This window comes from Hippopotamus amphibius, chromosome X, assembly GCF_030028045.1.
Source record: "Hippopotamus amphibius kiboko isolate mHipAmp2 chromosome X, mHipAmp2.hap2, whole genome shotgun sequence".
NCBI classification, from domain to species: domain Eukaryota; kingdom Metazoa; phylum Chordata; class Mammalia; order Artiodactyla; family Hippopotamidae; genus Hippopotamus; species Hippopotamus amphibius.
In genome coordinates, this window is record NC_080203.1 from 31,914,153 (window position 1) to 31,937,075 (window position 22,923).

Below are 22,923 nucleotides of genomic sequence, written 5' to 3' on the forward strand. Positions count from 1 at the left end.
TGCAAATGTGATCTCAGTAAGCAACCCCTGGGAGCTACCATCATGTCAAGCAGCGAAGAGTGTTGCTTCCATGTGTGGGCACTTGGGAGGGAGACATGATAGAGTAAGAAATGACACTGAGATAACCAAAAGTTACCTGTCTTTTATTTCACATTTTCTATTTGTGGGGAGTGTTGTATACATAAATATTTAATGTCATGCTGCTTCAGTGACATCAGTGTGTAGTGTTTGTATCCATGTTTTTATCTGTTCACCTGTATTGCAGGGTGTTGGGACAGGAAGAGTGTTTTAGCCTCTGTATTATTTACATGGCTTGTACTTAGTAAGCACCCAAGCCATGTATGTGAGGTGCTGCTGGGAAATCGTAGGGCATTTTTCTTTACTTTTTTCCCACAGTTTCTGAATTTGGAAGGCAAAGTAGTTCGGAGTCAGGGTAGCTGTGAGCTAGCAAGAACTGGGAGGAAGAGGGATGGGGGCGTCCTGGGAAAGCCCGGGGTGGGACTGTGTGACCAGTTTCCCAGTTACTCTCCTGGATCCAATGGGGGCTTTGCAACTGAGTCTTCCTCTCCACCTCATTTCCTGTCCTCATTCTGAGAGACAATTAGGCATCATGTCGATAACCAACTTTAACCTCCTCACAATTCCTTGACCTCAACTCCAAACAGTGACCTTTACCTTCGCTACACTTTAGCCACAACCTCCTTGGATATCATCTACACCACCCGTGAGATCCACCGTTCTGCTCTGACCACAACCTCCTACCATTGCTACGTTTCATACTCTTACTTCCACTACATCTGTTTTGTTTTGTTCTTAGATTTGAAGGGTGATTATTATTTTTTTTCATTGGAGTATACTTGATTTACAATATTGTGTTAGTTTCAGGTATACAGCAAAGTGATTTGGTTATACATATATATATGTATATATTTATATTTTTTCTATTCTTTTCCATTATAATTTATTACGAGATATTGAATATAATTCCCTGTGCTATACAGTAGGACCTTGTTGTTTATGTTATACATGGTAGTGTGCATCTGTTAATCCCATACTCCCAATTTATCCCCCCCCACCTTCCTTTGGTAACCATAAGTTTGTTTTCTGTTTCTGAGTCTGCTTCTGTTTTGTAAATAAGTTCATTTGTACTATTTTTTAGATTCTACATATAAGTGATATCATATAATATTTGTCTTTCTCTGCCTGGCTTCACTTAGTATGATAATCTCTAGGTCCATCCATGTTGCTGCAAATGGCATTATTTCATTCTTTTTTATGGCTGAGCGTAATAGTCCATTGTGTATATATATATATATATATATATATATATATATATATATACACACACACACACACACCAGAACTTCTTTATCCATTCATCTCTTGATGAACGTTGAGGTTGCTTCCATGTCTTGGCTGTTATAAACAGTGATGCTATGAATGTTGGGGTGCATGTATCTTTTCAAATTAGAGCTTTCATCTTTTTTGGATATATACTCAGGAGTGGGATTGCTGGATCATATGGTAACTCTCTTTTAAGTTTTTAAAGGAACCTCCATACTGTTTTCCACAGTGGCTGTGCCAATTTACATTCCTACCAACAGTGTAGGAGGTTTCCCTTTTCTCTGCACCCTCTCCAGCATTTATTATTTGTAGACTTTTTGATGGTCGCCATTCTGACTGGTGTGAGGTGATACCTCATTGTAGTTTTGATTTGCATTTGTCTAATAATTAACGATGTGGAGCATCTTTTCATGTGCCTGTTGGCCATCTATATGTCTTCTTTGGAGAAATGTCTCTTTAGGTCTTCTGCCCACTTTTCAATTGGGTTTGGTTTTTTGTTATTGAGTTGTGTGAGCTGTTTGTATATTTTGGAAACTAAGCCTTTGTCAGTCACATCGTTTGCACACATTTTCTCCCAGTCCAAAGGTGGTCTTTTTGTTTTGATGATGGTTTCCTTTGCTGTGCAAAAAGCTTGTAAGTTTGATTAGATCCCATTTTTTAATTTTTGCTTTTATTTCTATTGCCTTGGGAGACTGACCTAAGAAAACATTGCTACAATTTATGTTGGAATGTTTTACCTGTGTTCTCTTCTAGCAGTTTTATCGTGTCATGTCTTATGTTAAGTCTTTAAGCCATTTTGAGTTTATTTTTGTGTATGATGAGAGGGTGTGTTTTAACTTCATTGATTTACATGTGGCTGTCCAACTTTCCCAGCACCACTTGCTGAAGAGATTGTCGTTCTCCCATTGTATATTCTTGCCTCCTTTGTTGAAGATTAATTGACCGAAGGCGTGTGAGTTTATTTTGGGGCTCTCTATTCTGTTCCATTGATCTGTATGCCTGTTTTTGTGCCAATACCATGCTGTTTTGATTACTGTAGCTTTGTAGTATTGTGTGAAGTCTGGAAGGGTTGTGCCTCCAACTTTGTTCTTTTTCGTCAGGATTGCTTTGACAATTCTGGGTCTTTTGTGGTTCCACATAAATTTTAGGATTATTTATTCTAGTTCTCTGTGAAGGGTGATTATTTTATTAGTATTAGTAATCAAAAATAGTAGCAATAATAATAATACTTTTATTGAATACTTACTATTTTTATTGAGTTGGGTGCCATAGAAGGAACTTTACAAGGTATTATCTTAATCTAAACAAGACTATAATCCTGAGATAGGTTTAACTATTTTCATTCTCATTTTACATATGAGTACTCTGAGGTTCTGAGAGTTTACATTTCCCAAGATGCCATAGCCAGTAAGTGATAATGCCAGAAATCTGACTGTAGAACTATGCTAAATTGCTTCTCCTGTGAGATTTAAAAAAAAATACATGGGCTTCCTTGATAGCACAGTGGTTAAGAATCCACCTGCCAGTGCAAGGGACGTGGTTTCGATCCCTGGTCCAGGAAGATCTCACTTGCCGCGGAGCAACTAAGCCCGTGCGTCACAACTGCTGAGCCCACATGCTGCAGCTACTGAAGCCCACGCACCTAGAGCCTGTGCTCCACAACAAGAGAAGCCACTGCAATGAAAAGCCTGTGCACCACAATGAAGAGTAGCCCCTACTCACCACAACTAGAGAAAGCCCATGTGCAGTAACGAAGACCCAACGCAGCCAATAAATAAAAAATAAATAAATTTATAATAAAAATTAAAAAAATTTTAAAAATACATGATTGGGAACAGATCACACTTTCATTTTGAGCCATCAAGTAAAGTGCAATATAAAGACCTTTGCATAGAGGACTCCCTGTAGCAAATGCATGGTTACCTTTCTACCTATTTTCTGAAATATTTGCCCTTAGATACTAATCCTGAACCATTTCAACATCTGGTTCAAATTATGCATTTTATCTCGTCTTTAAGATTGCAAATTGTGAGACTTCCCTGGTAGTGGTTAAGAATCTGCCCGTCAATGCAGGGGACACGGGTTCAATCTCTGGTCTAGGAAGATCCCACGTGCCGCAGAGCACCTAAGCCCGTGAGCCACAACTACTGAAGCCAGCGAGCTCTAGGGCCTGTGCTCTGCAACAAGAGAAGACATAGGAATGAGAAGTCGGTGCACCACAATGAAGAGTAGCCCCCACTTGCCACGACTAGAAAAAGCCCACATGCAGCAATGAAGACCCAACGCAGCAAATAAGTAAATTAATTTTAAAAAATGACTGCAAATTATGTCGCTAGCACCAAACAAGCGTGTGCTCTTCATTGTGTTTTATTCTTTCATATTGAAATAGTTATTAAAACAACATGACATAGTCTCTATTTTAGTTGTAGTATTTTAGCCACAAATACAGTGTTTTAGTGTTAGCATAAAGAGCCATATTGAAATTTTGGAGAGTCTTATTCTATTTTTTTGTTTGGTTTTGCAAATTATTGACTGTGATAAGCAACATTTTACTATTTTATCACAGTCAATAATTTGCAAAACCAAACAAAAAGATAGAATGATGACCTTTGGAAGTGTAATTTTATTGTTTAAGAAAAGTTGAAAAGCTATTTATTTATTGGCCGTGCTATGTGGCTTGCAAAAAATCTTAGTTCCCCTGACCAGGGATTAAACCTGAGCCCCCACAGTGAAAGCACCAAGTCCTAACCACTGGACCGCCAGGGGACTCCTTGAAAAGCTTTTTAAAAACTAGCTTGTGTTGACCATTTTAAGAGCCTTACCACTGCGGACCACCTCCTTTTCTTAAGGGAAAATCTGCCCTTTTTTATTCTTTTGATGTTTTACTCTGCTTCTTCACCTGACTACTCCTCTTTTTCACTCAGTTTTAACAAAGCACAATCCATTACACTTGAGCTTTTAATCTTTTATATTCCTCCAGGAAAACGAGCATCACTTATGGTAAATGCAACCTGTTTTTATTTATTTATTTTTTTTATTTTTTGGCTGCACTGAACAGCTTGTGGGATCTTAGTTCCCTGACCAGGGATTGAACCCAGGCCCTCAGTAGTTAAATCACGGAGTCCTAACCGCTAGACCGACAGGAAATTCCCACCTTGATTTTTTTTTTAACTTTTAAAAAGTCTTTGGATAATTTTAGATTTACCAAAAAGTTACTAAAATAGTACAGAGTTCCTTTATACTCTTTACTAACTACATTTCCCCTAATGTTAATATCTTATATAATGCTATGAGCCAAATTGTATCCCCCTTCAAACTCACATGTTGAAGCCCTAACACCCAACATAATGGTATGTGGAGATGGGCCTTTGAGAGGTAATTCAGTTTAGATGAGGTCATGAGGGTGGGACCCTCGTGACAGGATTAGTGCCCTTACAAGAAGAGACCAGAGACTTCTCCCTCTCTTTCTCTGTCACTCTCTGTTTTTTTATGTCCACCTCTCTCTCCCATGTAAGAACACAGCAAGAAGGTAGCAATTTGCAAGCCAGGAAGAAAGCTCTTACCAGGAACTGAATCAGCCAGCACCTTGATCTTGGACTTACCAGTCTCTGAAACTGTGACAAATAATTGTGTATTGTTTAAGTCACCCAGTCCATGGAATTTTGTTATTAACAGCCCTAGCCAACTAATATATATAAAACCATAGTACATTGGTCAAAACTAAGAAATTAATATTGGTACAATAACATTAAATTAAAGACTTCTTTTGGATTTCACCAGTTTTTCTACTATGTCCTCTTTATGTTCCAGGATTCAATCCAGGATCTCACATTGTATTTAAGATTTCATGTCTTTTTAGTCTCTAATCTATGACAGTTTTTCAGTGGTATCTCATGCTTTGAATTTGCATTTCCCTAATGATAGATGATGTTGAACATATTTTTCTTCCTTTTTTTATTACGGTAAAAACACATAAAATTTACCATCTTATCAACACAATCCCTATCAAATTACCAATGGCATTTTTCACAGAACTAGAACAAAAAATTTTATGATTTGTATGGAAATGCAAAAGACCCCGAATAGCCAAAGCTACTTTGAGAAGGAAAGATGGGGTTGGTGGAATCAGGCTTCCTGACTTCAAACTATACTACAAGCCTACAGTGATCTAAGACAGTATGGTACTGGCACAAAAACAGATATATAGATCAGTGGAAAACAATAGAGAGCCCAGAGATAAACCCAAGCACATATGGGCACTTATCTTTGATAAAGGAGGCAAAAATATACAATGGAAAAAAGACAGCCTCTTTAATAAGTGGTGCTGGGGAAATTGGACAGCTACATGTAAAAGAATGAAATTAGAACACTTCCTAACACCATACACAAAAATAAACTCAAAATGGATTAAAGAGCGAAATGTAAGACCAGACACTAAAACTCTTAGAGGAAAACATAGGCAGAACACTCCATGACATAAATCAAACCAAGATCCTTTTTGACCCACCTATTAGAATTATGGAAATAAAATAAAAAATAAACAAATCGGACCTAATGAAACTTAAAAGCTTTTGCACAGCAAAAGAAACCATAAACAAGATGAGAAGACAGCCCTCAGAATGGGAGAAAATATTTGCCAATGAAGCAACTGACAAAGGATTAATCTCCAAAATATACAAGCAGCTCATGCAGCTTAATACCAAAAAAGCAAATAACACAATCCACAAATGGGCGGAAGACCTAAATAGACATTTCTCCAAAGAAGACATGCAGATGGCTAACAAACACATGAAAAGATGCTCAACATCACTAATATTCGAGAAATGCAAGTCAAAGCCACAATGAGGTATCACCTCACACCGGTTAGAATGGCCAACATCAAAAAATCTAGAAACAATAAATGCTGGAGGGTGTGGAGAAAAGGGAACCCTCCTGCACTGTTGGTGGGAATGTAAGTTGGTACAGCCACTAAGGAAAACAATTTGGAGGTTCCTTAAAAAACTAAAAATGGAACCACCATATGACCCAGCAATCCCACTCCTGGGCATATCCCCAGAGAAAACCATAATCCAAAAAGAAACATGTACCATAGTGTTCATTGCAGCACTATTTACAATAGCCAGGACATGGAAGCAACCTAAATGCCCATCAACAGATGAATGGATAAAGAAGATGTGGCACATATATACAATGGAATATTACTCAGCCATAAAAAAGAATGAAATTGAGTTATTTGTAGTGAGGTGGATAGACCTAGAGTCTGTCATACAGAGCAATGTAAGCCAGAAAGAGAAAAACAAACACCGTATGCTAACTCATATATGTGGAATCTAAAAAAATGGTACTGATGAACCCAGTGACAGGGCAAGAATAAAGATGCAGATGTGGAGAACAGACTTGAGGACACGGCGGGGGGGCAAAGGGGAAGCTGGGACAAAGTGAGAGAGTAACATTGACATATATACACTACCAAATGTAAAATAGATAGCTAACGAGAAGTTGCTGTATAACATAGGGAGATAAACTCGATGATGGGTGATGCCTTAGAGGGCCAGGACAGGGAGGGTGGGAGGGAGTCACAGGAGGGAGGGGATATGGGGATATATGTATAAATAAAGCTGATTCATTTAGTGTACCTCAAAAACTGGCACAACAGTGTAAAGCAATTATATTCCAATAAAGAGCTTTAAAAAAAATCCATTGTATGCATAGACCACATTTTGTTTACACATTCATCCATTGATGGACATTCAAGTTGCTTCCACCTCTTGGCAATTGTGAATAGTGCTGCTATAAACGTTGGGTACAAATATTTCTTTGAGACCCTGCTTTCAATTCTTTCGGCTATATACCAAGAATTGGGATTGCTGGATCATATGGTAATCCTGTTTAATTTTCTGAGGAACCTCCATAGTGTTTTCCACAGCAGCTGCACCATTTTACATTCCCATCAGTAATGTACAGGGCTCCAATTTCTCCACATCCTCACCAACACTTCTTATTTTCTAGGGGTTTTTTTTCCAATTTTTTCTTTTTTTTTTGGCTGCACCTCACAGCTTGTGGGATCTTAGTTCCCTGACCAGGGATTGAACCCGGGCCCTCGTCAGTGAAAGCGTGGCGTCCTAACCATTGGACCACCAGGGAATTTCCTATTTTCTGTTTTTTGATATTAGCCATCCTAATAGCGATAATATTTCATGGTCTTGATTTGCCTTTGTTCAATGATTAATGATGTTGAGCAACTTTTCGTATGCTTGTTGGCCATTTGTATATTATCTTTGGAGAAATGTCTATTCAAGTCCTTTGCCCATTTTTAAAATTGGATTATTTGATTTTTTCATTGTGAGCATATTTTTACTTGCTAATTTTCCATCTGTATATCTTCTTTGGTGAAGCATATGCTCAGATCTTTTGCCTATTCTTAAACTGAGTTTGTTTTTATTTTGTTGAGTTTTAAGAGCTCTTTAATAAATATTTTATCAGATATGTGATTTGCAACATCTCCCAGTCTCTGGTTTGTCTTTCCATTGTCTTTTCATTGCGTAGTGCCTTTCATGACCCATGATCATGCAGATATTTTTTCTATATTTCCTTCTAGAAGTTTTATATTTACATTTAGATCTATGATCCATGTGTTGTTTCTTTTTCTTTTCTTTTTTTTTTTTTTTGCATAAAGATGTGCAGTTGTTCCAGCACCATTTGTTGAAAAGACGTTCCTTTCGCCATTCAATTGCCTTTGTACCTTTGTCAAAAATCTGGGAATTCCCTGGAGGCCCAGAGGTTAGGACGTAATGCTTTCACTGCCATGGGCCCAGGTTGATCCCTGGTCAGGGAACTAAGATTTTACAAGCCACGCGTCACAGCCAAAGGAAAAAAAAAAATCAGTTGACTATATTTTTGGACTTTCTCTTCTGTCTATTGTCTATCCTTGCATCAATACCACACTATTTTGATTTGAGTATTATAACTTTATAGTAAATCTTAAAACTGGGTAGTATGATGCTTCTTTGTTCCTTTTTAGAATTGTTGTGTTTACTCTAGTTTCTTTGCCTTTCCATATAAAATTTAGAATCAGCTTGTTGGTATGTCCAAAATTCTTGCTGGGATTTTGATTGGAATTGTATAAAATCTAAAAATCAAGTTGGGGAGAATTGACATCTTAATAATATTGCATCTTCCAACCCATGGACATGATATATCTCTCCATTTATTTAGATCTTTGACTTCTTTCACCAGTGTTTTGTGGTTTTTCATGTACAGATCCTGCAAATATTTTGTTCAAATTTATGCCTTCATTTCTTCTGATGCTATTGTAAACCTTACCTCCTTTCAAACAAGGAAAATAATCTCAGGTGTATTTTCAAACTCACTAGGCCTATTCTTATATAAATTCAGGCTGAAATTTCCATTTATCTCCGGACCCCAGGCCCTGAGCCCCAAGTCTGACTTGTCTCATGGTGGCATTCTGACTCCCAAGAGTAAGTGCCTGAGCGTTGCCCTCTTCTAGTTGACAGTAACTCTGATAATTGCTTTTGGGGAAGTCCATAAATAAACTTTAGGGACTTCCCTGGCGGTCCAGTGGTTAAGACTGCCTTCCAATGCAGGGGGTGCCGGTTCGATCCCTGGTCAGGGAGCTAAGATCCCACATGCTTCATGGCCAAAAAATCAAAACATGAAACAGAAGCAATATTGTAACAAATTCAATAAAGACTTTAAAAAATGGTCCACATCAAAAAATTCTTTTAAAAAAAGAAGGAAAAAAAGAAACTTCATATTACATACTTGTGGCAAGGTCAAGGGGGTGCATTAGCTCTTGGTTCAGAGGTCTCTGGGTAAACCAGTCTGGAATTGGCAACAGGCCTGAGAAGTGAGTGAGAGGCAATGACATTTCATTATAGTGACAATGATTAGAGTTAGGTGTACACAGGTGAGACCTATAGTTCGTTTTTTTTTTTTCCAAAAAATTACACAAATCTGTAGGGTAATAGTCTTCTGCCCAAATATTTTAAGCCACTGCCAATGAGTCCTAATTATCAAAATTTTGATTAAAACTTTGAATTTGACTTCTATTACAGCAGCCATGCTTAATTTAAAAAATGGATAAATCTTACCTCCTTTTAATATTATAACATTCTGACCTGCAGGCTCCCAATTTAGAATCAGTCCTACAACCTGCTTTCTCTGATCTTTTACCCAAATAGATGAGTGTCCATATCTTATAAATTAGTGGAGTTTGACATTGTGAATTTATATTTCCAGTATCAGCTGGGTTCTTACCACAGCTAGTTAATCCTTCTACTATGTGTTTTGTGTCAGCAAGTCTCCTGTTTCCCTAGGAACAATTTAGAGCCTTCACCACTTTTCTCAAACCTCTCTGCCTGCAAAGCCTCCCTCTCCGCAGATGATTTTCCTCCCAAAGTACCAAGAACATAGAGGCGCACTTTGTTGTATCTGCTCCTATCTGTTCTCTCTCCAGTCTCAGAGGAAGCGGTGGCCCCCTTCCTGCTCAAGGCTAATCCAGCTTTTATTCAATCAACTGATATATATTAAGTATCTGTTATGTGCCAGATATTGCACTAGGAGCTGGGGACAGTGGAGAACAAAGCAGTTCACATTCTGGGGGCAGGGGTGACAGACAAACAAGTGAACAAGAAAACTATCAGTTAAAATAGTGTGACGTGGGATTTCCTTGGCAGTTCAGTGGTTAAGACTCTGCGCTTCCAATGCAGGGGGCGTGGGTTCTATCCCTGGTCAGGGAACTAAGATCCCGCATGCCGCATGGCAAAGCCAATAATAATAATAATAATAATAACTAATAATAATAATAATGCGATGTGCTAGAGAATGATGGTGGTCAGGAACTCTGAGGAGGGGGCCATTCGAGCTACATAAGACCTGAAGGATGAGGATAAGTCAGCCAGCTGAGGGTTGGGGGAAAGCATTCCAGATGATGGCAGTAGAAGATACAAAGGCCCTATGGAGGGATAAGCTTAGCATGTTGGAGGAACAGGAAGAAGGCTAATGTGGCTAGATTGTAATGAGTGAGAGAGAATGAACAAGCAGCAAGAGGTGAGGTCAGAGGAGGAGTGAGCAGAAGCCAGGCCGTGTGTGGCGTTGCAGGCCCAAAGAAGGATTTCGGATCTTAAAACTACAGTGGGAAATTATCGGAGACTTTTCAGCAGAGGAGTAACCTGATTTCTGTTTTAAAATTATTCTGGCTGCTACATGGAGAACGGCTTGTTGTTGGGAAGTAAGCATGGAAGCAGGGAGACCGATGAGGAGACTAGTGTAGTAGCCCAGGTGAGAGATGAGAGTGGTTGGACCCGAGTAGTAGAGAAAGAGTTGGGAAAAGTGAATGGAGGTGTGGTTTGGAGGTTTTGTTATCAGGACTAGCTGATGGATTGTGGGAAGTGAGGGGAAGGGGGAAATCAAGGACAACGTCTTGATGTGTGGTCGAATAACTTGGGTGAATTGAAGTGTAGTTTATTGAGATGGGGAGGAACCCCATTTAGGGCAAGGCCAAGGGCTCTGTTTTGGACATGTTATGTTTGAAATGCCTATTGGCTGTTGAAGTGGAGATGTCAGGTAGGCAGGTGAGTATGTAGTCGGGTGGAGAGGTCCAGCTAGAGATAGAAATTTGGGAGTGTTCAGCACATTGATGTTATTCAAAGCCATGAGACAGGTTGAGACTCTCAAAGATATGTGTAAATAGGCAAAGAGAATATGTCCAGAGATTGAATCCTGGGGCACTCCATCATTTAATGGTCAAGAGATGAGGAGAAATTAGCAAAGAAGACTGAGTAGAAATGGCTAATAATGTTGGAGGAAAACAGTGAAATATCCTGAAAACTAAGAGAAGTAGGTATTCTGTATCAGACAGGGGCCAGTTAGAAAACAGAAACGACATTCAGAATTTTAAACCAGAAGAATTTAACATGAGGAATTCATTACTTAGGTGAGAGCTGTTCTTCTTGGGAAGAGCTGAGAAGCCAAGTAGGGGATGGTGAATTAACCCAGAAATTTAGCAACAGCAGAAATCTGTTTCACCTCTACTGGAGGTAAAAGTAGAATATGGTGTTGCCCAAATCCAAGATCAGGGACCACACAGCAGAAGCAGGAAGGCTGGCCCAGCAGGAGCTTGGTCCATGGAGGGAGGGCCTATCCAGTGGGAACCACAGAGGACATACAGTTGCTGATAGAAAGACACTCCAAATGGAGGGAAAGGAAGGGGAATACGCTGGCTTCTCCCCTTCTCCTGCTCTTTAATCTTAAACCAATGATTCCCATTGGCCAAATGTTTCACGAAGTCAGAGGGGAAGGGCAGTAGGGAAATGTAGTCTGTTCTACACAGCAGAGCAGAAGAGGGAATGGCTCGGAGAGCAAATAGGCAAATGACCAGCACATGTAAGTAAGATGAGGACTTGGAAATGGTTATTGCATTTAGCAATGTGGAGTTCATTGGGGACCTTGACAAGAGCAGTTCAATAGAGTGGTATGAGCAAAAGCCTGACAGGACTGAGTTTAAAAGAGAATGGGATCCATGTCCTGGCTATTGTAATGCCCATCAACAGAGGAATGGATAAAGAAGATATGGCGCAAAAAAAAAAAAAAAAAAAAAAGAAGATATGGCGCATATATACAATGGAATATTACTCAGCCATAAAAATGAATGAAATGGAGCTATATGTAATGAGGTGGATAGACCTAGAGTCTGTCATACAGAGTGAAGTAAGCCAGAAAGAGAAAAACAAATACTGTATGCTAACTCATATATATGGAACCTAAAAAAAAAAAAAAAGATACTGATGAACCCAGTGACAGGGCAAGAATAAGGATGCAGATGCAGAGAATGGACTGGAGGACACGGGGTTGGGAGGGCTGGGGGCGAAGGGGAAGCTGGGACAGAGTGAGAGAGTAGCATAGACATATACACACTACCAAGTGTAAAATAGATAGCCACTGGGAAGTTGCTGTATGACAAAGGAAGATCAACTCGATGACGGGTGATGCCTTAGAGGGCCAGGACAGGGAGGGTGGGAGGGAGTCACAGGAGGGAGGGGATATGGGGATATATGTATAAATACAGCTGATTCATATTGGTGTACCTCAAAAGCTGGCACAAAAGTGTAAAGCAATTATATTCCAATAAAGAGCTTAAAAAAAAAAAAAGAAAGAGAGAATGGGAGATGAGGAATTGGAGGCAGTGAATACAGACAACTTTTTTGTTTGTTTCTTGGAGTTTTGCTGTAAAAGGAAAGGAGAGAACTGGGGGTGGTATGTGGCGTGGGAAAGACTGACAGTAGGTATTTTCAAGATGGGAGAAATAACAACATATTTGAATGGCGATGAGGAAACTGCCAAGAGAGAAGTAAAAGTTAATACAGAAAAGAGAAGAATTACTAGAGTGATGCACTTTAGTAGGCAGGAGGGGGTGAGATTCAGTGCAGAAGTGGTACAATAATAGGATCTGGAGAAAGTCATTCATAGAATCGTTATCACTTAAGTTTGGAAAAGACCTTAAAAATCATGTGCTCTAATGTCCCATATGCAGGAATTCCCTGTGCAGCCTCCCAGGCACATGTTGGTCCAGCCTTTGCTTGAAAGTCTCCAATGTTGGTAAACTTACAATTTCCAAAAGCAGCCATTTCCATTTTAAGATAAATATAATTGTTAGAAAAAGTTTCCCTTTTCAAAACAGCCAGATTCAATTAGTGAGTGCCTTGTTCTGAATTGGGTTTTGGTTTGGAACCAAGCTATAAGGGTCATTTTGAGGTCAATTGGGAAAATATGAAAATATGTGGTATTAGATGAGATGAAAATTTATTAAAGTGGTGGAGATTGTTGAATAAAAAAAGTTTGCAGAACAGCATGCAGAGTGATATCTTATTTGGTGTATTATATATCCGTTCATGTGTACTCACACACACTCATAAAGAGAGAGATCTGAAAGGGTATGCATTAAGATATTAACAGTGGTGATCTTGGGTAGTGAGAATGTGTCATTGAGTTCTAGCAGAACTTCAGTAAATAGATGGTTCTTAAACTATTTAAGGGAATAGAAAAAGATAACTTTTCCCAATTTTTGATATGAAAGTAAGATAACTGATACCAAACCTGACAGTGATAGCAGGAGAAAGAAATACATGGACCAATCTCACCTGCAAATGTAGATATAAAAGTCCTGAATATAGTTGTAAAAGTTCTAAATAAAATATTAACAAATAGGATCCAGATGAAATTCTAGAGGCATTTTCATTAATGTTAGGAACAAGACTAGGATGCTTGCCATCATTGCTATTACTCAATGTTATTCTGGAAGTTCTACCTCACTGAATAAGAAAATCGAGAGGTATAAATATTTGCAAGAAAGTGTCAAGATTATTATTGTTTTAATTAAGCTCTTTTGGATGTCAGGAACAGATACTCATGTTATCATAAATGATGGGGATTTATTGTAAGGATACACATGGGAATAAGGAACTATGAATAGAAGAAATTTCTTAACTATAATAAAAGGTATCTATAAAAAATTATACACCAAGTATCATACTTTAAATCTTGCCTCATGAAATTGGAAATGAGATAAGGATTCCCCATATTACCATTCTGTTGTAAATCCTAACCAGTGTAATAAGAGAAGGAAAAGAAACAAAAAGTTTAAAGATTTGGAAAGGAAAAAACAACACTGTCATCATTTGTAGAAAACACGATTGTGTACATAGAATATCAAAAAAAATTGAAGAACAAATATTTGAATTGATAAATAAACTTATAAAGGTTGCTGAACATGTGGACAATATCAAAAATCAATTGTATTTATGTATGTAATCAACAAACAGTTGGAAATTTTAAAAATCTAAATGTTGTCATTACAATAGCATAAAAATACCTAGGGAAAATCAAAAAAAAAACATATGCAAGGCCTTTACATAGAAAACTATAAAAAATTATTGAGAAAAATTAAAACCTAAATCAATGGAGTGATATACTGTGTTCACAAATTGAAAGAAGCAATATCTTTAAGGTGTCAGTTCTCTGCAAACTGATTTATAAATTCAATGAGATTCCATTCAAAAATCCCAACAGGGCTTCCCTGGTGGCACAGTGGTTAAGAATCCACCTGCCAATGCAGGGGACACGGGTTCAATCCCTGGTCCAGGAAGATCCCACATGCTGAGGAGCAACTAAGCCCGTGCGCCACAAATACTGAGGCTGTGCTCTAGAGCCCGCGAGCCACAACTATTGAGCCCACGTGCCGCAACTACTGAAGCCCCCACGCCTAGAGCCCATGCTCTGCAACAAGAGAATCCACCTCAATGAGAAGACCTTGCACCACAAGGAAGAGTAGCCCCCACACTCACTGCAACTAGAGAAAGCCCACGCGCAGCAATGAAGACCCAGTGCAGCCAATAAATAAATTAATTTAAAAAAAATCCCAGCAGTTGCATGTGTGTATGTAAGTGGGGGAGGCTTGACAAGCTAATTTAAATTATATGGAAATGGAAAGGTCCAAGAATAGCCCGAGCATTCTTGAAGAACTAAGTGGGAAGACTTGTTCTACTAGATATTATCTTATTATATAGTAAAAGTAATTAAAACAACATGATATTGGCCCAGCAATAGGCGAATAGATCAATGAAACAGAATAGAGAGTCCAGAAACATCTGGACATATCTTGTACAGATATAACAGATATACAACAAAGATGCCACTGGGAAAGGATGAAGAAAAAACAAAACTTTGCTGGGACAACTGTCTATCCATATGACAAAAAGAAAACTTGACCACTACCTCATATCATCCACAAAAATCAGTTCTAGGTAAATCGTAGATCTAAATGTTCAAGGTAAGGGACTTCCCCAGTGGTCCAGTGGCTGGGACTCTGTGCTCCCAATGCAGGGGGCCTGGGTTCAGTCCCTGGTCGGGGAACTAGATCCCACATGCTGCAACTAAGAGTTCACATGCCACAACTGAAGATCCTGCACGCAGCAATGAAGATCCCGCATGCCGCAACTGGGATCCGGTGCAGACAAATAAATAAATAAATATTTAAAAATAAATAAAACAAAATAAGTGTTCAAGGTAAAATATAAAACTTCTAGAAAATAATATAGCAAAATATTTTCATTATCTTTGGGAAATGAAAGACTTTTTAATTAAAACACAAAAGTACTAATCATAAAAGAAAAGATGGATACATTTGATTATATTAAAATTAAGAGTTTCTGTTATGAGAGTGAAAAAGCAACCCACAGAGTAGGTAAAGATATCTGTAATACAGAAAGGTATATACAGAAGCTCATAGTCAAAATATCTACAGAACTACGAATCATCTTTTAGATAATAGAGGGTTTGACTTTCGACTCTTTGGGGACAGTGCAGGCCCCAGATCCCTAAAGGAAGGCAAGGCCGCTTGTTCTTTTTGCCCCTGAAGGTAGAGGCTGAGTGAGGGCGTTAGGAAAGTGGGACTTTGAAAGAGAATTTGCTATCTAAAGACCCTATATGAAAACTTTTTTTTTCCTCTCAGAAGGACCAGAGGGAATAGGTGGCCACATCCCATCCTGCCCTTCATCATAGCATCTCAAAGGACAAGTGAGTGGAGTGCTTTCTGGGGGTAGAAGGATAGACTGCGTAAACTCTAAAGGTCAATCTTAATCTCAGCTTGCTTCTGCTGGCTCAGCCCTGATCTCAGACCCATGAGGAGGAGAAGGAGGAGTTTCAAGGAAGCCCCGTCTGTCGTCCCAGGCCCTGGGATTGGGGGTGGAGTGGGAATGCAGCCCTGAGAATCCAGTGATGCCTTTGGAATGGAGCTGGAGAGAGAGCGAGTTATTAATAGGCATTCCTGTGGGGCCTCCCCCGCCTCCCCTGTGAGTCCCAGCAGGGTTTGGAGGGCTGCCATGGTGTGCAGCTGGTTTGGTTCCCCCGCTCCTGGGCACAAGATACAATCTCCGCTACTCGTTCATTCATTCTGACCTCAGCTCCTACTATGAGCTCCCTCAGCTCAGTCCCCTCCAGCCACGGTGGTCTCATCCCTGGCCCTCAAACCTGTCAGGCACTTTCCCACCCTGCATTTGTTGTTCCCCTGCCTGAAACACTTTTCCCTCAGGTATCTGCATGGCCCATTCCCTCCCCTGCTTCAGAAGGTCTTGATTTAAATGTCACTTTCTCAGAGAGCTCTTTGCTGCCCGTTCTATCTAAAACGTCATTACCTCCCCATGCTTCCTATCTTCCTTCCTTGCTTTTATTTTCCCCTAAGACCCTGTATATTTTTGTTGCTCATTTGGTTTGTTTATTGTCTGGCACTCTCACAGTGAGCATAGGGATTTGTGTGTGTGTCACTGTTGAAACCCAGAGCCTAGTAGTTCCTGGTAACATAGGAGATGCTCAATAAATACTGGTTGAGTGACTGAATTAGATAAACATTTACTGAGTGATGACTAGGTCCCAGCCTGTGCTGGACGCTGAGGGTATGATGGAGAAAGATGCAAGCCTTGGCCTTGCCCTCAGGGAGCTCGCTGTCTCTGCAGGGAAAGAGCGACAAAGGAACAGGGAGCCCCTGTTCTGAGACCCCAGACAGGAGGCAGGGCACTTGCTTGGTTCCTTCACTCCCGCAGTTCCCGATGGGAGCCTCACTCGCAGAGGTTTGGTTTCCAAGCTTCAGAGTGGGAGCTGAACAGGAGGCCCCACCACCAGAAATGGGTCACCTCCTTCTGTTTGGCTCCTTTGAGCTTGAGAAAGGAGTCCCTGTAACCTGTTGGCTGCTGCTCTAGAGCCCGGCCACTCAGCCCACTCTCGAGCACAGTCACAGCATCCCCACCCTGATGGAGGAACTGGTCAGGATGCATTGCCTGTTGACCCTCTGGGGCCACGCTGGGAGGTAAGCACCTTGGAGGAGGGACCAAGTCTGTGCTGCTCACGGCTTCAGCCTCTGTCACTGTCCAGTAGCCCAGTCCCTGGACCACACTTGCCCCGGAGCATGGGCGCTGCGGGCGAGACTGCCTGAGTATGCATCCCAGCCCTGCCACTTACTAGCTGTGTAACTTTGGGCAAATCACTTGATATCACTTGTGCTTCAGGCTTTCCATCTGGAAACTGGAGACAATTGCAGTGCCCCTCTCATCGTGGTTTACAAGAATGAAGTGGGTTAATATTTGTAAAGTGCTTAGAACAGTGCCTGGCGTATGGTAAGTGCTTGGTAAATAGATACATGCTAAATACTAGCCTGTTGCTTGAATAAAGGAACCGCAACCCTGGTTGCCCCCACCTGTGCTGAACTCAAACGCGAATCCCACATCTCTCTGCTGAGAGCTCTGAGCTCTGGGATAGGTCAAATCGACTGAAGCTCTGGGAGTAGAGGCCAAACCGCAGCACCCAGCTTGGCCGCCCTCAGAGCAGGTTTCTGTCTGTGTCCTCTCGTATCCTTTCCTGGTTTGATCTCCAGTTCTGAACTGTAGCAGTGCTTGCGGCACCCTTGGTATCACCAGTTTTCACCTGTTCTGCTGGGGAGCTTGAGTCCCCTTCCTCTCTGTTTTTGCACTTAGAGCACAGTGCCCTGATCTCTTTGTGAAAAGTCGTCAAGCTTTCTTATCATCTGTGGGCCAGGGCTGGGCTAGCCCACCAGAAACCTCATCCTGGTGTAGCAGATGGCACTGGGCATGGTACCAGGGAAAATGTGAGGTCACAAGTGTCAGATTACAAAGCCAGAGCATTCTGAACTTCAGCTGTGAGAGTAGCCCCAAAGCAGCGGACACGCACTCTCCCGGAGGAAGCTGGGGGCCTGATGAGCCAGTTGGGGGTCTAGGGCAAGCTGCTTCCTGGGAGTGGGCTAGCCTACAGCAAAGGTTCTTAACCTGGGCTCCACAGAGTTCAGCTTGAACTTCAGAGAGTCCTTGAACTCTTTGAAAGTAATATGTTGTTGTGTATGTGTGAGCAGATGGGCATTTTTCTGGGGAAAGAATTCACTGGTTTCACCAAATTTTCAGAGGGGCCCAAAGAAGACAGAACAGTTAGAAATCTCTGGTCTAGTCTTCAAAATGTGGGCGGCATCATAGCATTCTGGGAAATGTACAACTTTGCCATCAGATTGTTTGGGTGCCAGCTCTGTCATGTGCTGCTTGTGATCTTGGGCAAGTCACTTTACCTCTTTGTGTCTCAATGTCCTCATCTATAAAGTGGGGATGATGGCAGTACAGGCACACCTTGGAGATATTGTGGGTTTGGTTCCAGATCACCACGATAAAGCAAATATTGCAATAAAGTGAGTCACATGAATTTTTTAGTTTCCCAGTGCATATAAAAGTTGTGTTTATACTACACTGTAGTCTCTAAAGTGTGCAATGGCATTATGTCTAAAAAATGTACATACCTTAATTTAAAGACTTTATTTCTAAAAAATGCTACCCACACTCTGAACCTCCAGTGAGTTGTAATCTTTTTGCAATAGTAAATCAAAGATCACTGATGACAGATCACAATAACAAATATAATAATGAAATGAGGCTTCCCTGGTGGCGCAGTGATTAAGAATCCGCCTGCCAATGCAGGGGACAGGGGTTCAATCCCTGGTCCAGGAAGATCCCACATGCTGTGGAGCAACTAAGCCCGTGCGCCACGACTACTGAGCCTGCACTCTAGAGCCTGTGAGCCACAACTACTGAAGCCCGTGTACCTAGAGTCCATGCTCTGCAACAAGAGAAGCCACCGCACTGAGGAGCCCGAGCACCACAGTGAAGAGTAGCCCCCACACCACAACTAGAGAAAGCCCATGTGCAGCAACGAAGACCCAACACAGCCAAAAAAAATAAAATAAATAAAATTTTAAAACAAATATAATAATGAAAAATTTGAAATATTGTGAGAATTACCAAAATGTGACACAAAGTGAGCAATTTGCTCTTAGAAAAATGGCACCAATAGACTTGCTCGATGCAGGGTGACCACAAATCTCCAATTTGTGAAAAACACAGTATCTGTGGGACTTCCCTGGTGGTCCAGTAGTTAAGACTCCGTGCTTCCACTTCAGGGGTCACAGGTTCTATCCCTGGTTGGGGAACTAAGATCCTACATGCCGCGCAGCAAAAAAAACAAACAAAAAACCCACAGTATCTGTGAAGTGCAGTAAAGTGAAGCACAATAAAAGAAGGTCTGGTTTTCTCCAGATACATGCCCAGGAGTGGGATGCATTATTTATAACAGACAGGACACGGAAGCAACCTAAATGTCCATCAACAGAGGAATGGACAAAGAAGGTGTGGTACATATACACAATGGAATATTACTCAGCCATAAAAAGGAACAAAATTGAGTCATTTGTAGAGACGTGGATGGACCTAGAGAGTGTCATACAGAGTGAAGTGAGTCAGAGAGAGAAAGACAGATATATATCACTTATGTGTGGAATCTAAAAAAAGGCTACAAATGAACTTACCTACAAAACAGAAATAGAGTCACAGATATAGAAAACAAGGTTATGGTTACCAGGTTATAAGAGGGGGGGAGGGATAAATTAGGAGATTGGGATGGACATATACACACTACTATATATAAAATAGATAACTAATAAGGACCTGCTGTATAGCACAGGGAACTCTACTCAATACTCTGTAATGGCCTATATGGAAAAAGAATCTAAAAAAGAGTAGATATATGTATATGTATAACTGAATCACTTTGCTGTACACCTGAAACTAACACAACATTGTAAATAAACTATACCCCAATTAAAAAACAAAAATAAACAAGGTCTGCCTGGTACCTACTGTATAGGATTCTTCAAAATTAAAAATGAGGTCATGAGGGCAAAACCCGTAAGAGACTGGAGTATGATAAAGAAGGCATTATCATCGTACTCTGTGCACGTGTGTTTTTGAGACTAGGGGCTGAGGGATGGGAAACAGTGGTTGGAGCTCCTGGAATTCGTGTCTAGGTCTGGCAGGCTGCTGGAAGGAGCTGTAGGATGATATTTGCTGGGAGCGATCCAGCCCTGGAGGCTGGGGGCAGACCTATCTCTTTTCTAGGTACAGCTGGAAGCCTGAGCAACTCCCCTTGTATCTAGAATGATTTTAAGGTGCAGCAAGGCAATGATCCCCTGTCGGCCTGCCATTCTCCGTGTCCTAAAATTTCTACAGTTAGAGTCACTGATAGCTTGGGCAAAAAACACATGCTCACCAGCAAATCTGTGCAGTGAAGCAGGGTGAGGCTCCATCACAAATGCTGACTTTGTTCTTGAATTGGCTGTGTCATTTATCTCCTAGGAGCCATATTGCTACTGCCAGTTATACAAGTTGTTGTATACTCACTCACAGGTACTCGTGAACGACAAGCTGGTTTCCTGAGCGAGGCACAGTCGCTTGCCTAGCCTACACTCTAAGCCGAGTGAATTTTCATTCTAACCGCTCCCCCTCGTGCGGGGACCCTCTCTTCTCTGAACAGCAAAGCATCGTTTTTGAATGACTATCCACAGACTTCCTGTATGGATTTTAAAAGCCCATTTAATTGGGCAGTAGACTTGTTTGTTGTCACTCTAGTACCCTGCGAGCAATCTGTTTTGATTTCATCATCATAGCAATGGTTTCTCCTTTGTGGCTTCATAATTAATTTTCCTTTGAAATTTCCTACATGTTGGCTTTGCCTACTGATTAAGCTTAATCCTGACTCCTGTCATTTTCATTCACCTGCTCATAAAGTATTTATTTTCTTTATTGTCAACTCTGAAATAGTTTTCTGATTGGTTTGTAATGTTTAATATCCACATCGTTTATTTGCCAATAGCCAGATTGTCACCATTAGCATAAGTAACTACTGTCATAACAAAAATGAGTTAGATACCGGAATCCTTGAATTTAGGTCTTATTTAGGAAATAGTTTAGGCAAAAGGTTTGTGAATTTAGGAACATGGTGCAATAAAATATTCCTCTCTAAATAATATAGACGTTTACTGGTGCAAACTAACTAAATCCGAGGATGAGTGACCTTGAACTCTGAACGCTCCTCGTGCCTGCCGAAATGATTCCTTCTCTAGTTTCCGCTAAGACCCCAACACCACCTGGCAATCCTTTCCTATGTCCCTGGGCAGCTCCTCTTCAGGGTCCTGAAGCAGCCATCCCACTGCCATTCCACTTTCCTCCAGCCCCCGACCCCCACCAGCCCCCCTTTGCGGCAGGAGGGCTTGTTTCCATTTTCGCAGAGCAAAATTCAGGCCAACAGTGTAAACTTCAGCCTCAGCCTGACTGGCCCACAGACTCAACTCAAAGGCAATGGCGCCCCCTTTCTCTCTGTCGCGGGCACTGTATGTGCATCCCTGACCCCCGTTCAGGACTGAAGGACTCAGTGTCTATGCCCACAGCCCTCAGCCGTCAGGCCCCTTCAAGGACTGCCTCAGCGGAAAAGAGCTGCTTTGCCCAAGGGTGGGCCAGCTTCCTAGGGCAGCCTGTATGCAATGAATGACTGACGGAGGGTGTAAAGGCCCAGCTCCTGGTCCCACCTCCTGGCCTCAGGGCTTCCTGTGGGTCCACCTGGGGCCTTTGTCGAACCTGCATTGCAGTCCAGTCCTGCTTCCATTCCTTCCCTTCCGTGGGTGGTGATACTAGGAGCACTCCCTCAAAACCCTCCTGTCTCAGACTCGGCTTCTCAGCAAACACGACCTGCAAGACCCTCTTCCCTACCCCCAGCCCTCTCCTCCTGCCCGCGGCTTAGAGCCACCTCCTCCGTGTCCTCAGGTCTCTCCCTGGGCCTTGCTCCATCACTTATGTCCTCTCTCTTTCCTGAAGCTTCAACCTCTCCATCTCTCTCCACCTCTTTCCCTTGGCATGGAAATTTGAACAGATACCTTCAACAAAAACCGCCTTTGACACAGAGCCCCCTTCTAGCTTCGCTCTAAGCTTCTGGAACCAGCCCTCTGCAGTGTGGCTCCTGCCTCCAGCACTCTGCTGAAATGTCTCTCTGGTTTCCACTCTATCTTGTTTGACTTCTCTGGTGCAACTGGCTCTGATGGCCAGTCTGTCCTCCCTTCATTGCCAGGACACTCGGCTCTCTCCCATTTTCTTTCCATTTCTTAAGTGCCTGTGAGCTCCAGAGTTCCATCCTTAGCCCTCTTCTCTTCATTCATCACCCCATTCATCATCTCATTCATAACCACATGTACTGAAGACGTCCAAATTCATATCTCCAGCCAGACCTCTGCTGCTGAGTGATAACACTTTTATATTCAACAGGCTCGTAGACATCCCCACCTCGATGTCCCACAAGTACCTCAAAACCACTATATCCACAGGGGCGCTCGTCTCCCTCCCCTGCCCCAGCCTGGATCTTCCCTGTGTTCCCGAGTTCAGCGAATGCCACTGCCACGTGCCCAGTGACTCAAGCCAGAAACCTGGCACTTCTCTTGTCACGACCTCTCTCCCTTATCACCTACTTCCGTACAACTTTTACATTCTGTTGACTCCACTTATTTAAGGGGTCTCAAATCCTCCCTTTGTACCCTCCCTGATAATGTCCTCATTCAGACTTCGAACCCACATAACCCAAAGGCTGGCAGCGGCCCCCTCAGCAGTCTCCCTGCCTCGACAGCCGGCCCTCCCC

The 22,923-nt window shown here is 41.6% G+C and overlaps 1 protein-coding gene across 2 annotated transcripts in view; it reads right to left on the reverse strand.

Moving 5' to 3' along the window:
- The window catches only part of UBE2A (ubiquitin conjugating enzyme E2 A), a 70,897-nt gene that overhangs the window by 40,424 nt on the left and 7,550 nt on the right, over positions 1-22,923 (reverse strand). The gene's annotated exons all lie outside the window — the stretch shown is intronic.